This window comes from Microcaecilia unicolor, chromosome 10 (genome assembly GCF_901765095.1).
Source record: "Microcaecilia unicolor chromosome 10, aMicUni1.1, whole genome shotgun sequence".
NCBI classification, from domain to species: Eukaryota; Metazoa; Chordata; class Amphibia; order Gymnophiona; family Siphonopidae; genus Microcaecilia; species Microcaecilia unicolor.
In genome coordinates this window covers 199,072,223-199,085,634 of record NC_044040.1, presented here as the reverse complement: position 1 = coordinate 199,085,634, position 13,412 = coordinate 199,072,223, and positions in this window count along the sequence as shown.

The window sequence follows — 13,412 nt, the reverse complement described above, 5'->3', positions numbered from 1 at the left end:
TTGAGCTTGTATCTCAGGAGAGTGCCTAAATTTGGGTGCGCAAAACTGGGCACCTTATATAGAATCCAGAGGATTGTGTCTTCTATGTCACCTTCCAATAAAGTAAAATTTCAGGTGAGCTAATGGACACAGAGCATCCTCTACATAGCCCTGGTCTAGGGCAAAATATAAGATTAGAGGAGGTCCCCTGAGTAGCTCTGCCCCCTCCCACCCCCCAAAAATACAAAGCCAAGCCTCTTCACCCTCCTGGACCCCCAACTCATCCCTCCATTATAAAATACAAAATGGGCGGAAGTTATCCTTATTCGGCAGCTTAAACCCTAGTGGTACGTTTTGTGAGATTACTTCTAGAGGTGTCATTCTGAACCCGGGCTAGCAACAGGGCAAGATCATCCAGGGATTGCTTTTGCCCCATCACTAAAACATGAGGTGGAGGGAAGGTGGCCATGATGCTGTTTGAGGGTTGGGATCTGAACGCTACCAGGCTGCTTAGGGATATTGGAAAGGGATTAGGGGAGCCATTTGTTTTAAGCAGTAGGCTATATGGGGATGATAAATGCATGCCAGTAGCCCAGGTGCACATTCCCCAATATCTACCAATGCATATATTGGAGTGGAGGAGTAGCCTAGTGGTTAGTGCAGTGGACTTTGATCCTAGGGAAGAGTGTTTGATTCCCACTGTAGCTCCTTGTGACTCTGGGCAAGTCACTTAACCCTCTATTGCCCCTGGTACAAAATAAGTACCTGAATATATGTAAACCGCTTTGAATGTAGTTGCAAAAAAACTTCAGAAAGGCGGTATATCAAGTCCCAGTTCCCTTTCCCCTTATTTCCCTACTTACCACACATTCATTTTTGCACCTAACGCAAAGTAATTGGAAAATCTCACCACAATTTAGTACACAGGCCTCTTAACAACAGTTAGGGCCCTGTTTACTAAGGTGTGCTAGCGTTTTTAGTGCATGCTAAAATTAGTATGCGCTAAACGCTAGAGATACTCATATGTTTCTATGGGTGTCTCTAGCGTTAACGCGTCTATAGCGAAGCTTGGTAAACAGGGGCCTAAGTAAACTGTGCTGTTTGTGGTCAGTCGAAATTTGCTAATGATTCTATTGGCTTTCTATACACAACAGCTGGTTTTCAACGGATGAAGCAGTTAATAAGCATGTTCAAATTAAATTAAACACTTCAGTATGCAATATTATCACAAGCTGTTGACTTTGGATCAGGATTTTATCTTACATTTCCAATGAATGTGAAAATATATAATAAAAAAATTTTTTTATGCTGTACCCTACAATTTGGATCAGTTTTAATTTTTTTATTGAAATTTTAACAAAATTAACAGGAATTCTCTCCTTACGGAAATGTAGTTGAAACAATGAAACAAAAAAAAAAAAAAAGAAAAGAAAATTAAACAGCACAGGTAAATTAGACATCCACTTTCAACCTATCACCATAAGAAGGATTCCAAAGCTCATAACAGTCTTTGCCAGTGGTTCCCAAACCTGGTCCTGGAGGTACCCCAGCCAGTCAGGATTTCAGGATATCTACAATTAATATTCATGAGAGCTTTGCATGCACTGCCTCCACTACATGCAAATCTCTCACATGAATATTTATTGTGGGTATCCTGAAAACATGACTGGCTGGGGTGCCTCCAGGACCAGGTTTTGGAACCACTGGTCTATGAAACGCAATGATGATAACAGAGACTACTTTCAAAGGAAGAATAACAATCCCAATTTTTCACTAGATGGGTATTGCCAGGCTATATATCTCTCACTTTGCTTTCTCAGCCTGGGGCTGTACCTGCCTCAACAACTCAACAAAAATATTACACATTGAGATGGATTGAAGAATATATATGTATTATCTTGATACTTTATCATACACTTACAAGGAAATTTAAGTACGAAGAAAGCCCCTATATCCAAAACTCTAGAGCATATCAAAAGGAATTGCTTTTGCCCCCTTTCCAACAACAGGAAACATTCTTATATTCAGTGAAAGAAAAGGGGAGTTTTTGTTTCTAAAATAGAGTCGCACAAGCCAGTCCCTGTCAGGGTCCAATGCCAGTGTCACTATCAATATGGCAGATGTAACGAGCTGTTCCCGAGATGATTCCAGAAAAGAAGTCCTGAGAAATTGGTGAAAGAATGACTTGACCATCTTCCCCAACTTTTTTCTTAAAAGGAGATAGGTACAGGTGGAAGAAATTGAGAAGGTAGTTGCAGGTGCTCAGTCGTATATCTCCAAAACATCTCTTGAGGTGAAACTCCAGGTTTCTTAAGAAAATTGATCAAATGGCGATTCCTGCGTCTGACCAAATTTTCCAAGTTCTCACATTCTACAAGCAAATTTGAGTTGAGTTATCTCTTGAAACCACAAAGAGGGTCCACTTTGGGAAAACATTCTTCCAATTTCTGTAAATGACTTTCCATTCCCAGTAAGCATGGTCATCAATTCTTTTTTCCAATTTTGAAAATTGACCTCCACTCAGCACTAGCTGTTTAAAGACAGATTCTGGCCAAGTGACACTATTAAAGACTACAACAAATCCTCCAAAGTATTAGGCCTTACCCAATTAAACTCCAAATTTCCCATGGCTGGGCTCACCACACAGCTTTGGGCAGTAACAGCAGACGTGCAGTCATCCCCTGGAACCTTTAAGTTGGGTAATCAACCCGCTGGCCACTTCCTGAGGCCATAGCCCTCGTGAGACCGCTACAGCCATGCCTCTACTTGGCACACTCAGAGAGGAAGTGAAGTCATCTGCCCATGCCTGTTCCAGCACAGATTCGGTTTTCCTCATGCCTGCCAGGTCGATGCATTCCAGAGGAGCTGGAACATGCATCTTGCCTCCAGCTGCCCCAAGTGAACCATCCCCAGATGCTGGTCCTTCCACCACATAGGCATCCATCAAAGAAGCAATTGGGAGAGGAGCTGACAAAGCCACCTTTCCTTTTCTTTTTACCGGGCATATGATTAGTTAAGGAGTCAATGTGATAGTGTCCTCTCCTTAGGATACCATTTTGGAATCCATCACTGGTTCTACCCTACAATTTGGATCTATTGGTCATAGTTTTTTTCGGTGTACCCCAAAAAGCCATATATTTTTCAAAATTCATATATACTGCCTACACGTCCAAAAGCTATTGAAATGGTATATATTCAGATACAGTAGGTATTTTTCTGTCCTTGGAAGGCTCACAATCTGAATTTGTACCTGTGGCAATGGAGGGTTAAGTGACTTGCCCAAGATGCCAAGGAGCAGCAGTGGGATCTGTACTGGGCTGCCTTGGTTCTTAAGCTGCTGTTCTAATCATTAAGCTACTCCTCCACTTCAGGTAGACAAAATAGGTCAAGATTCTAGTCCAAACATCTACCTGACAGGCCTCTAAATCAACTACCTAACTAAAGCCTACACATTTCAGACAGGGATAACTAAACTGATGCACTCATTAAATGAATTTAGAAAATAGAATTTATACTTGTGAGTCAGCTGCCAGACTCAGCGAGAATTAACTAACAGCAAAGGCTTGCATGATTTTCTCGCTGATGTAGCAGTTTAAAACGTTTATGAAAAAAAATTTTCTGTGTTATTTTCTACTAGTATTAGTCACCTCAGCAGTGAAGATTATCATATAATTACAGTTACTTCTTTACTGGATAACTTTAGTTTTGATACAGAACACTTGTTAAAATGCTGGCCACATCAATATTTTTAATATGATGTATTTCTCTCTTGGCTTCTATCATTAATATAGTTTCCGGGACTGCACTGACTGAAAGAAAGATATAAACACTACTTATACATCTATTCCGAGAAAGGATAAGATAAAATGCTCTTTATTATCTTCTAGAGATAATTGCTATTTGGTGGGCTACGATAACACATCGCAATTAAATGTTATATCAGTGAGACTGAGTCTGAGAAAGGTTGAAATCTAAAGTCCTGAGCTGGCTTTAATGTCTCAGAGTGCATGGGGTTTGTTTGTTTTTTCTAAATTCCTAAAGGACTTTTACTCTAATGAAAATGTTATATGGTGGGGGGGTTGGGAGGACAATTCCATTAAATGGGTACTAACATTTATATGCATACTATCAGGGCAATTCTATACCCTGGCAGACGTACACATGTATGATCATGTATGTCAATCAATGGTAGTGAGCCACATAGATTATTGCAGTGGAATATATGCGGGTTGTAAAGTGCAGCTTATGAAAAAACTACAGACAGCCCAAAACACAGCTGCCTGACTGATATTCAACAAAACAAGGTTTGATAGCGCAAAACCTCTTCGATTGAAACTACACCGGCTACCTATCAAGGACCGCATTACTTTCAAAATTTGCTCTCTGGTCCACAAGATTATCTACGGTGAGGCCCCAAGTTATATGATTGATTTAATAGATCTCCCAGCCAGAAACAGCATCAGTTCATCACGTACTTATCTAAACCTTCACTACCCAAGCTGTGTTGGACTCAGATACAAGACAACCCACGCATCCAATTTTTCTTACTTAAGTACGCAAATGTGGAATGCATTACCAAAGAGCGTTAAAATAATGCCTACCCATCAAGACTTCAAACAAACTCTAAAGGCATACCTGTTTCATAAGGCCTACCTTATTGATTCTACTTAATAACCTCAACCCTACAATGCAACTATATATACATTGCAATGAATAGTTTATTTCTAATCCCCTTGTCCCTTATTGTATCCATTTACCCCTACCTTACCTGACCCTTTTTATTATTGTACTTGTTTAAAAACTACCGTACTTGGCATCCACCATTACGGTATTTTGTAAGCCACTTTGAGCCTGCTGATGTGTGGGAAAATGCGGGATACAAATGTTACAAATAAAGAAATGATATAAAATATAACACTTACCAACACCATAGGTGCAGATAATTGGCAGTTACCCCCCAGATTCTATATATGGTGCCTAAATTTGAATGCCAAAATTTGGGGAGTGCACCCAAGATGCATATGCAAATTAATTGGCTAACAATCCATTATCGTCAACTGGGTGCTAACAACCAATTATTGAAGTTAATTGGCACTCCTTAACATGTGTGCGTGCATCGAGCTGCACATTAATTTATGGCACCTAATTCAAAAGGGGGCAAGGCCTTGGGAAGGGCATGGGAATGTCAGGGGTGTTCCGAAATGTTATACATATTGTTACAGAATACTGCCGCAGCAAACCTAACCTCCTCAGGAAATTCTCTGAGTAAAATATGCACCAATCATTCTGGAACAACAATACACAACACAACCTCTAACTGTAATGCATCTTTTCAGTTAAGAAACCCAATGACTGTTCCATAAGTACTATCAGTTATCTTGCCAGCCACTGTAAAACACAGCATCATACAACCTTGTAAATGTAAATGAATCAATGTACTCTCTAACAACTGTAAAATGTAAACCACATTGAACCGAAACTCGTTTTTGGATTATTGTGGGATACAAGTATGAATAAATAAATAAATTAATAACTTGGATGCCAGCATTTACACCAGGTTTCAGCAGGTGTAAGTCTGGCGCCTAAATTTAGGCATGGGAATTGGTGCTAGGTGCAAGTCTATGAAAGGTGCATGTCCTTTATAGAATCGCACTTAGCAACGATTTTTTTCTGGTGCTGAAATTTGAGCACCATTTAGAGAATCCCTCCTAGGGGCTAGATTCTAAAAAAATCAGTGCCAAAAAAACACTTTTCTATAAGCTGCACTTAAAAAGTTAGGCACAGCTTATAGAATAGCTCTTAGGACTAATTCTATATATGACGCCTAAACAATCAGCGCCAAAATGAAAAACACCTAGGCGTATTCTATAAAGTACTTTATTGAATAAGCCTAAATTTTCGAGTGGTTTATAGAATACTTCAAGCGCCCATCTGCACAACTAAATTTAGTCAGGGGGCAGTAACACCAAGTAAAATTGATGTCAATGCCAATACCTAAATTATGGGCAGACCAGTTGTATTCTATAACCACATGCATAGCTTTTAGAAACACCCATGACCCACCCATTCCATGGCCACACCCCCTTTTCAGCAATGCGACTTAGAATTTATGTGCATCACGTTACAGAATATGCGTTAGATAGTTGTGCGTGTATATTCTAATTAATGCCAATTAGTCTCAATAATTGCTTAAGTGGCAATTATCAGCGCTGATTGGCTTGTTAACTAAGAATACGACTGGATTTGCAAACGCAACTTAGGTCGCGCTAGATAGAATCTGGGATTTAATGTGTGTAAGTGCTGGGCACTGTTCTATAATATATGCACCAAAGTCACTTACACCCAGATTCTATATATGGTGCTCAAAGTTAGGCACGGATTTCCGTGTGCAGTTTCCATTTCCACACATATCTTAATTGGCTCTTAATTGGTGCAAAGGCTCAATCAATTGACCTTTTCAAGCATTAGTTGGAGCCAACTAGTAGTTACACATGGAAATTTTGCACCCTATTCTATATCCCCTGTACATAATTTCCATCGTGCTTATTTATTTATTTATTTAACACATTTATAACCCACCCATCCAAGCATCTTAGCAGAGTACAAAAAAACCCACTCATAAAATTAACATACAAAACATTCACCACTTTCTACCCAAAAGAATCAAACACTGTCCCACATCAGTCAAAAGCCTTACAGAACAACAAAGTCCTCAGCTCATTCTTAAACTGAGAGACAGAAGAGATATGACGCAAAGCGAGAAGAAGAAGAGAATTCCACAAGCAGGGACCTGCAACAGCAAAAAGTCGCTCACAAATTTCCTCCAGACGCACTTGGTGAAATAAAGGAATGACCAACAAGTCCAAATCATGAGACCTCAAAGCCCTTGAAGCAGTGGGGGGGGGGGGGGGGGGATCCACAGGGGCCTGGGCCCCCTAAATTGACACTGGGGCCCCTGGTTTGGCTGGCGGGGTCCGCAACCCCTGCCAGCTGAAGCATCTGTCCCACGCTGGTCTTGGCACATTGCCTGCCCTGTTCTTCTCAGTTGTGCCACGCATGCTCGTTATAGTGAAGCTAAGCGTGCCCAGTCAGTGTGACTGAGAAGAGCAGGGCAGGCAATGCAAGACCAGTGCGGGCAAACGCTTCAGCTGGTGGGGGTTGGGAACCCTCGCAAATCAAAGGATGATGATGCGGCGACGGTAGGGCGGTGTGATGGGCAGGAGGGCCAAAATGTGCCCTCCCCCCCCATCAAGGTCAGGCTAAGCCACTGCCTTGAAGGACAATATATCTGCAAGATATTGACCAAGGCCAACGGTGCACCATTACAAACTGCACAAACACCAGCAACTAAAGCTTAACTCTAAAGTGGGCGTGGCCATGGGAGGGGCTTAGTTAGATCAAGGGCTTGCTTAGAAATTAGGTGCAGGGTTATAGAATACTATCATTACCACACCTAACTGCTGGACGTTTGGCACTATTATTTACACTATTTGGCCTAATTGCTAGCGACCAAAGTTAGGTACGAGAATGATTGCTAAACTAGCTTTGGGCGACCTTTACTGAATTCCCCTCTCAGTATGTAACTGTGAGGGGGGAGCCAGAAAACAAGTAGGCAAACGATCCACAAGATCCAGCATGGAAAATAACATAGCAGATCACAAACATAAAAATGCAAAGGTCCAGTTTATTCACCACATAAAACAATAAATAATTAAATAATTAAAAGCCCGACATGGCCATATTTCATCCTTTCAAGGGCTGCATTAGGGACTTGCAAGATTACTTTCAGTGAACACATAAAATTATGCTAGTACAAATCATAAGACCAAAATACCCCCCTAAAACTTTTGAATAAAAGTTCTATATATACCAGTTGTTAATACAAATCATATAGAAATAAACAGGAAAGAGCAGATTTATTTCCTGCCCTCGATGAACCCACAGCCACTAGACCACCAGGGCCCTTCAAAGTAGGGGTGGACAACGGCAATACGGTGAGTGGGGGCACTGGTTGTGGTGGGGGCAGCAGCAGCATGGCAGGGGTCTCAGAGTACTTTCAGTGCCCAGGGGCCCAGAGTACTCTCAGTCCGCCCCTGGCCTGAGCAGCGCGGAAGTCAGCAGTGTGCTTCAGTCATTGACACCAGCAATCCTACGCATGCATTGGTGGCTGAAGAGTGCCTCTGCATTGTTCAGGCAGCACAAGTGGGGGCTCAGGCAGTGGACCTCTTCGTCTGGTGGAGCTTGGCTGTCCCCACTAACCATTAAAATTGGTGCCACAATTTTGGAGGGGGCTTGAGCCCATAATGGGACAGCCCAGACCTGCAAGGCCCCCTCATGGCTAGGCCTCTGGCCCAAAACACTCCCTATCCACACTCTATTTATTTATTGTATTTGTACCCCACATTATCCCACCTTTTTGCAGGCTCAATGTGGCTTACAGAGTATGGAAATGAGAACGTCATTACATGATATAAGGAAACAGTTGATCGATCATAAGCTGAGGTGAAAGAGGAATTTAGGTAGAAGGTGTTAGGTAAGGTTGTGAAAGAGGTGTTTTGTCCATATCCCCTGGAAATCTCTGCATGACATGAAAATCCACATGTAAATAGAGGCTTTCTAAAATCGTTGTTTACATGTGTATGCAATCTACAAATATAAATGCCATTGTTTACACATGGAGATGATTCTATAATAACCCTTATAATTTACTAATTATAATATGTGACATGTGCTACAGAAAGATACTGAAAATACCATGAAAGTGGATAAAGAAATAGAGAATATGCCCAGAAATGCAGATAAGGAGGAGGGTCTATCTCCTCTAACCTACAAAATTAAATTCACTGAAGATGATCCTGTGATGACCTAATATTCCACAAGCGATCTTTGGATTGATGGCTGCCTTCAAAAGTCACAGTATTTAGTCAGCAGCGCGTATAATAGGCGGAGAAGAAAATATGTAACTATCAGCATAGTGGAAATGAGAAAAGAATTGATATGAAAAAGATAACTGAATGCAGTTGCAGCAATTAAAAAAAAAACCTTGCAAGAAGCTATGCCAGAGGATGTCAATGTTACGAAATACAATACCAACACATTTGTGATGATTCACAAAAGAAAAACAAAAACTAAATGAAAATGAGAAGACAAATGGAGACGGGACAAGACCAGATGTTCTCCCCCATGAACAATTAAATCGGGAAAAAATGGTGATAATTAAAGACAGAGATGGCTTCCTGCAGACGTTCAAAAAGTTTCAATGCCAACTCTACTGAATGCATCCGTAGAGACACAGTAGGCATGAGTATCCACTGTGAAATAATGCATTCCCATGGATAGAGGGTATGCTTTCTGCCTTGCCAGATGCGAACAGATTTGGTGGTTTAGAAAGGTTGCCTACCCTTGACTTCCTACTGCTACTTTATCAGTCTCTACAATTCCTCATTGTTCAATAATGTACTGTCTATAATCTTTACGTTTGCTCTTTACCAAATGGTAATTGAAGGGCTACGAAATAAGCCATACATAGGAAAAGGGAGATCAGAGATTTCTTTTATCAATACAGCGTTCTCAAAAATTTTGAAAACTTATAATTGCAATTTATGAATAGAATTCAATATGAAGTAGTTTCAATGGTATTAAAGAAGCTATAAATGTGGCTATTAATATTATTCATCAATCAATATGACTGTCAGAACCACTATTATCACGTCAGCATTAGAAACAATACAGCTAACAACATTTATCCCCAGCTAGAAAAAATTGCAAGAGTTATGTAACAGCCTAAAGGTGGGGGGGGGGGGGATGACAAGTTTCACGAATCAGCAGCTAGAAGGAACAGCTGTTAGCTGGCTGATGGATACAGAATAAGCTAAGGATATAATAACGGGATGTGGGGGGAAGGTTAAGTATATCCGTATGGAAGCAGGGGGGATGGTTTTGTGTTGGTTTGACCAAGGTTTTGGATGTTGGCTGTTATGTGAGAATTGTATGATAAAGGTTTAAAATTCAATATAAATTAAGGGGCCGTTTTACTAAAAGGTGTTATGTTCTAATGTGCAATTGACGCGTGAGAAAACGCTTTCTGCAAAGTATGTTAAAGCATTTTGCAGTCATTTCGCCTTTTCTGTGCACTAACTGCCCTTTTTAAAAATAGTTTTAGGAGGGGGTGTTTTCCGGTCAGGGAATGGGCAAGGAAACATTATTTAGCTAACGTGTTCTGATTAGCGTGTGCTAACTGGATAATGCAGGGTTAACATGGGCGCATTTAGCACCTCTTAAATAGAAGGCAGTACGGGCTCCCATATTAACATTTTGCTGGTAGCACAATGCTAATGGCAACATAAGTGCATAGTCTGCCAAAAGAAAAAACAAAAAACAAAGGAAAATGTTTTTCAGAAATGTCGTGTTGAATTTGGGCTTAGCACTTGGGGAAGTCCCGCGTTAAAATGCACAAAGCCCAGATTCTAACGCCTTTTAGTAAAAGGGCCCCTAAAGACTAAGTCAAATGCCAAACACTAATACAAAAAACATTTTATAACCACTGTTCTCCCTAAGCTGAGCGGAAGTCATCCAACTGCACTGCTGCCAGTTGGGGGTGGGGACAGGGGTGTGCTGGTAAATCTTTAACAACAGGCTCTTTCTCCAGACATAACCAGCTCTGCAGTTGGAAGGACTAGGATTGGCCGGGGTGGGGGGGAGCAACACTTGCCTCTCTCTCCTCCCTCCCTTCATGCGGGCACGCAAGGCATACCTTTGCTGGCAGCCAATAAATGGACTGCCACCACTCCCAACGTCTTGCTCTGAGCAGCATGCTGAAACTTCTCACACATGCTGGAGAAGTCCCAGCCTGCTGCTCAGAGCTGGAAACAAGGAGCGGGGAGCAGCAGCAGTCTATTTACTTGGCTGGCAGGGCTCAGCATCCCCACCAGCAAAGTAAAAGAGAATTCAGCAGGGGCCCAAGCCCACATTTTGGAAGCCAGTTGTTAAAGTAGCCATGGAGGGCCCTACTTTAACAACCTGCTCCCAAAATTCTTAAAACTTAACAACCGGCCAGTGGCGTAGGAAGGGGGGGCGGGGGGCGGTCCGCCCCGGGTGCACGCCGCTGGGGGGTGTCGGCTCCCCGCTGGTGAATTGCCCTCTCTGCCCCGGAACAGGTTACTTCCTGTTCCGGGACAGAGAGAGCAGTGAACCAGCGCGGAGCCGACACACCCTAGCAACGTGCAGTCGGGGCGGATCGGCCCTCCCGCCCGTCCCTCGCCGCAGGTATGCGCTCCGGGGGGGGAGGTAAGCGCTCCGGGGGGGGTGCGCTCCAGTGGGAGGAGGGTGCACCGTGCTGCACCCGGGGGGGGTGCGCAGCGGCGACCCACCCCGGGTGTCAGCTCCCCTCGCTACGGTTCTGCAACCGGCTCTTGCGAGCCTGTGAGAGCCTGCTCCAGCACACCACTGGTTGGGGGTTTGCTACAATATTGTGTTTTCAATCGCTAGGGACAGGCAGGTTCCCTGGAGTCCTGCAGAGCTTGCTTGTCCTTCACTACTGAAAATGTGATACTGAAACAGCACCCCCTCCTGGCAGGACTGTAGGTGGAGGACTCCCACTCAGCTTAGAGGGAACAGTGCTTATAACTTGGTAGTCTGGTACATCATTACAAAATGAGACAATGAGGCTGATATTCACTGGAAGATAACCTACATGGTTATTCACAAGATTATCTACGGGGAAACCCCAGGTTACATGTATAATCTGATTGACCTCCCAGCCAGAAGCAGATCAAAATCTTCTCGAACGTATCTCAATTTGCATCTTCCTAATTGCAAAGGACTTAAGAACAAGACATATTACGCATCCAACTTTTCCGTCATAGGCAGTCAACTCTGGAATGCATTCCCAAGATCCATTCGATTAGTCAATGTTCTTCTACCTTCCGAAAACTACTAAAAACTTACCTCTTCAAGCAAGCCTACACAAATAACCTTACTTAAATTTACAAGACCAGACAATAAAACTGAATCTGGAATATCCTCCCCATTTTTTCCTTTATTATATCCCTCTTCCTACCCCTCCCTACACTATCTAATACATCCCCCTTCCTATCCCTCCCTAACATTTTCCCATACTAAACTACATGTTAATCCCTATACACTCCCTCCTACCATTCCCCTAACTCTTGCATCCTCCTTCTTGCCTATCTTACCTTTCCACACATAAACGAGTACCTCTTTACTTACAATATCATAGCTGCATCCATTTTATATCACTTTGTTAACATGATTTCTATGTAAGCCGCATTGAACCTGCTATTGAGTGGGAAAGTGCGGGGTATAAATGTTACAAATAAATAAATCTCCCAACGACCGGGTGATCCCTTGATTTTCAGTGGTACATAACCAGATAATCCTGTTGAAAATGTAGGAAGACCACCATAGCATTATCTTGTTAGTGTTGGGGCAGCCTGGGGGTGGACTCATGGCAGAGTTACCTAGGCATCACTAATATTCCGTGGTGTTACTTGAATAACTAGCTAGTTAACTTAGGGCAGCAAAAGTGCTGTTCTAATTTTACCAGATCACTGTTGAATATCGGCAGTACCTGAGTAATTTCTGGCAAGCTGCCATGTGTCCAGATATAGCTGATCCCCAGATAAGAGCCAGCACAGAATACTGAGGCGCAACTCAGCCAGCTGACCACTGTTGGATTAATATTATCCCCAATATTTTATAACTAAATAAAAGCACACGCACGCTCATTCTATAATCATGCACGCACTTTTTTACAATTAGCTGCAGTGGCATAGCCACAGGTGGGCCTGGGTGGGCCAGGGCCCACCCACATAGGATTCAGGCCCACCCAGCAGTAGCACACGTTTAGTGGTAGCTGGTGGGGAACCCCAGCTCCACCAGCTGAAGACCTCCACCTGATGGTAATGAAAACAGCGCATGCCTGCTGCAGACTGCCAAGGTGGAAAGAAGCGTTTTCCCGCCAGCTGAGATATTTTTTTTTGTGGTGGTGCAGGGGGGGGGGGGGGGGGGAGGGGAGAACACTTGGTGCCCACCCACTTCTTGCCTAGGCCCACCCAAAATCTGTTGTCTGGCTACGCCCCTGGTGTGCAGGTTAGAGAAGACCGACAGTTATGTACAGGACTTAAGTGGTAGACAAACAGGAAGTGGAATTATGGAGCTGGAGGAGGGGGCAGGCGGGCCAGGGCAGGAGCAACAGGCACCAGCGCAGCATTTCACATGCTATTCATCATTTTTCTCTTTCATCAACGGTCTTTTTAGAGACCAGCTTATGTTTATTTTACCAGACGTATTGTCAAAGATAAAATATGATTATCAAGTATACACATCAAGACTCCTGAGGCACGCACGTATGTGCCGAAACATGGTACCATGTCGTCGGCATAAATAAACACCTATAATTTTACTTCGGAGCC